Consider the following 4,494-nt stretch of genomic DNA (forward strand, 5'->3'; position numbering starts at 1 on the left):
GGACTCAGCTACTGCGAGCAGACATGCAGGATGGCACAACGGTGCTGAGAAGCCACGTCTCTCATCACACAGAATTAACGCATAATCCCACCGTTCTGCTCCGGAAAGCAGGGACAAATAACTGTCTGGGGCTGTTCATTGCAAAAGCCAGGAGGTAGGAGTGGCTGTCCTTCCTGGTGTGGTTGTGTCTGCTAGACAGGCTTCTGGCAGCCTCCGCTGCCTCCTGTACTGTCAGCAGCCACGGTCTTCTAACGCTTACCTCAGTCCACCAATATCCACGCAGTGGCACGTCATCACTCAGCCACAAAATAATGCAATTCTTTTGCATGCTGTAACAAGTGTGAGCTTTCAGTCACGACACTAAGCAACATAGCCAGTAACAGACAGAAGGTCTCAGGATGACCCCATTGAACAACGGAGGAAGATGAATACAGCTTTTGGAGGCGGCAAGATGGCTCAGTGATTAAGACCACATGTTTCTCTTCCAGAGGACCTCGGTTCCGTTCCCAGCACCCACGTCAGGCAGCTCACAGCCACTTCAGCTCCAGGGCTCCCGTGCCTGTGTTCTCCTAGGGGAACTGCACCCATGCGCACATCCCACACGCAGACACGCACACCTAATTAAAGTAATAATAAAAAAACAACTTAAAAGGAGGGCTGGAGAGATGGCTCAGCAGTTAAGAGCTCTGGCTGCCTTAAATGAGAACCAGGGTCTGGTTTCCAGCACCTACACGGTGGCTCATAACCATCTGTAATTCCAGCTCCAAGAGACCTGAAAACCCTCTTCTGGTTTCACCAGGCACTGGGTACGCACATGGTGTACAGACACATACATGGAGGCAGACCGTCATATATGTAAACAAATAATAAGATTAAATAAAAATAATAAAAGTTGTATGTTTGGGCACCAAATGACAAAAGATGGCTGTTTGTGGTTGGAGTAGGTATGGTCCCCCCCCCCCCCCACGGACTCGTGTGCGAGTGCTTGGCCCAGGGAGAAAAGGCACTATTATAAGGCGTGGCCTTGTTGGAGGAAGAGTGTCACTGTGGGGGCGGGCTTTGTGGTTTTATATGCCCAGCGGGTCTCAGTCTCCTGCTGCCTGCGGATCCAGACGTAGAACTCTCAGCTCTTTCTCCCGCACTGTGTCTGCCTGCGTGCTGCCATGCTTCTCGCCATGATAACAGACTAAATGTCTGAAGTGTGAGCCAGCCTCAATTAAATGTTTTATTTATAAGAGTTGCCATGGTCATGTTGTCTCTTCATAGCAATAAAAACCCTAAGACAGTGGTCTTTTCTTTTTTTCTCTCTCTCTCCTTTTTTTTTTTTTCCTCCCCCAAGACAGGGGTTCTCTGTGTAGCCTTGGCTGTCCTGGACTCGCTTTGTAGACCAGGCTGGCCTCGAACTCACAGCGATCCGCCTGCCACTGCCTCCGGAGTGCTGGGATTAAAGGCATGTGCCACCACGGCCTGGCAAGACAGTGATCTTATGATAGTTCATTTTGATTATCTAATGGATTAGCGTAAGAAACTCCAGGGGCCCAGGCTGTGGTGGTGCACATCTTAAATCCCAGCACTCAGGAGGCAGAGGCAGGTGGATCTCTGTGAGTTCGAGGCCAGCCTGGTCTACAAAGGGAGTCCAGGACAGCCAAGGGCTACACAGAGAGACCCCAAGGCGGGTATAGCAAGGTGGTTCAGTGGCTACGAGCACTTGTTGCTCTAGCAGGGGATTCCATCTTGGTTCCCACCACTGATGCTGGGCAGCTCATAACCACCTATAACTACAGTTCTAGGGGATCCCAACCAGCTGGCCACACACACACACACACACACACACACACACACACACACACACAAAGTAAAAATAAATCTTAAAAAACCCAAAGCAACTCACAGGTGTTTCTAAGGCACACCTCTGGGTGCCTCTGTGAAGATGTTTCTAGAATTGTTAACTGACAAGGGGAAGACTCACCCTGACTTTGGGCAGCAGCATCCTATGGGCTGGAGTCTCAGAGCGAAAGGGGAAACAGCATTACCTGAGCCCCATCATCCCCCTACGTCCTAGTCGGCCATGACGTGAGCTCCTTGCTCTGAGCTCCCTGCCAGGATGGACAGAGCCTCTGCACCCCTGGGCTGAACTCAACCTTCCCTAAGTTGTCTATGAGGGAGAGACCTGACTGCAGAGCTGGAGAGCTGGCTGAGGAAGGACACCTGCTCTGAGGATAGCCTGTGTTCAAGTCCCCGGCACCCATGTTAAAAAAAAACAACCCAGGCATGGCTGCATGTGCCTGCCACTCTAGCGATGTAGAGACAGGGTGGGTGATGGAGCAGGGTCCTGGTTAAGGGCGACAGCTGCCTTGAGGCAATAAGACCCACAGTGACTGTGGCGGTTTGAGTGAGAATTATCTCCCAAAGGCTCACGTATTTGAAGACTTGGTTTCCAGTCCATGATGCTCTTTGGGGAGGCTTAGAAGGCGTGGCACTGCTCCTGGAAGGAAGTCCTTAGAGGCAGGTACTGAGAGTTTAAAGATTCAAGCCAGCCGGGTGTGGTGGCGCACGCTTTTAATCCCAGCACTCGGGAGGCAGAGGCAGGTGGATCACTGTGAGTTCAAGGCTAGCCTGGTCTACAAAGCGAGTCCAGGACAGCCAAGGCTACACAGAGAAACTGTGTCTCGAAAAACCAAAATAAATAAATAAATAAATAAATAAATAAATAAAATAAAGATTCAAGCCATTCCTAGTTTGCGCCTTCTCTCTCTTTTTGTAGGTTTATTTATTTTATCGTTTTATGCGTTTGAGTGCGTGTATGCATACTATGTGTATGCCTGGTACCCTCCAAGATGGTGCCAGGAGAGGGCTTCAGATCCCCGGGAAATGGAGCTACAGACGGTTACAAGCTGCCATGTGGGAGCCAGGAACTGAATTCAGGTTTTGTGCAAGAGCAGCAACAAGTGCTCTTAACCACTGAGCCATCGCTCCAGCCTTGCTATCGCTTTTTGTACTTCTGAGCTCTCAGCCTGCTATTCTTGCTGCCAGTGCCTGCCGGCCACCATGCCTGCCCGCTGTGGTGGACTATTCTCTCCCTCTCTCTCTCTCTCTCTCTCTCTCTCTCTCTCTCTGTTTTTCAAGACAGGGTCTCTCTGTGTAGCCTTGGCTGTGCTGGACTCACTTTGTAGACCAGGCTGGCCTGGAACTCACAGAGATCCACCTGCCTCTGCCTCCCGAGTACTGGGATTAAAGGCATGCGCGATCATGATCAGTTCAATTACTTTTTTAAATTAAAAAATATTGTGTGGTGTTACACAGAGAAACCCAGTCTCAGAAAGCAAAACAAAACATGCAAACATTATGTGAGGGGCCGGAGAGATAACTCGGCAGGTAAGAGCTCTGGCTGTTCTTACAAAGGGCCTAGTCCAAGTCCCAGAACCAGGATGATGGCTCTCAACTATCTACAGCTCTGGTTCCTGTGGCTCCAACACTCTCTTCTGACCTCCAGACAGGTAAAGGATACACGGAGACACTGGCAGGCAAAGTATCCATACACATAATTTTGTCTTTTAAAAAATATGTGCAAGCACGGGTGGTGGTGGTGGGGTGCTGACCTAAAGGTCAGTCGTCTTCCTTGATGGCTGTTCACTTTATTCACTGAGGCTAGTCTGGAGAGCCAGTTTGCCACCTCTACTTTGCCCATCCCCTGCCTCTCTCCTTAGCTCTTTCATGAGTTCTGTGTATCCAAACTCCATTGCTCACGCTGGCCCGGCAAGCGCTTTATTCCCTGAGGCATCGACACTGTACTCACTTGGAGCAGGAGATGACCTTGAACTTGTGATCTTCACCTCCCACATGCTAGGATTACTGGCATGCACCACCAAATCCAACTACAAGTGGTCCTGGACAAGCACTTTACCAACTGAGCTCCTGTTTTTCTTTTTCTATCGCTTTGAAATTGCAAACTCACAGAAATTCTACTGGCTTGGGGTGGGGTGGAGTGGGGTGGGGTGGCGGTGAGACAGGGTTTCTCTGGCTGTCCTGTAACTCGCTCTGTAGACAAGGCTGGCCTCGAACCCAGGCAACTAAGAGAGCTGCCTGCCTCTGCCTCTCCGAGTTCTGAGATTAAAGGCCTACGCACCTCCGCCCGACTTGCCAGACGTTCTACTATTTATGAATTCCCAAAGTCGAGGACAAACACCTAGCTGTACTCCGGTTCCTCCAAGCCCTACTTACTGAGCAACACGGACTCGATATTAAACGAGACCTCGCTCGGGGACTGAGTTCAAGCAAACAACGGCGCCGCAGTTAATGACCGGGAGCGAGAGAAAAACTGACAAGTGTATTGCGTATTACAGAAACTGGGGGCGGGAGACTCACAGCCAGCGGGGTCACGGGCCGTCCTGACGCTCAGCTCAGGGCTTTGCCTGGCCTTAAGGAAGCCCCGCGTCACGTGATCCCTGGGCGGAACCAGCGCGGCGGGGCTCCCGCGGAACCCGCAGGCTCGCT

At 51.0% G+C, this 4,494-nt stretch overlaps 1 protein-coding gene across 1 annotated transcript in view; it reads right to left on the reverse strand.

The window, feature by feature from the left end:
- Positions 1-4,452, reverse strand: part of ZER1 (zyg-11 related cell cycle regulator) — a 48,707-nt gene extending 44,255 nt beyond the window's left edge. The window contains exon 1 of the mRNA XM_084799343.1: positions 4,366-4,452. The gene's annotated coding sequence lies outside the window, so the exon portion shown is untranslated. The remainder of the gene's footprint in view (positions 1-4,365) is intronic.
- Between the last annotated feature and the right edge of the window lie 42 nt (positions 4,453-4,494).

Source organism: Acomys minous, assembly GCF_964271855.1.
Source record: "Acomys minous genome assembly, chromosome: 10".
Classification (NCBI taxonomy): domain Eukaryota; kingdom Metazoa; phylum Chordata; class Mammalia; order Rodentia; family Muridae; genus Acomys; species Acomys minous.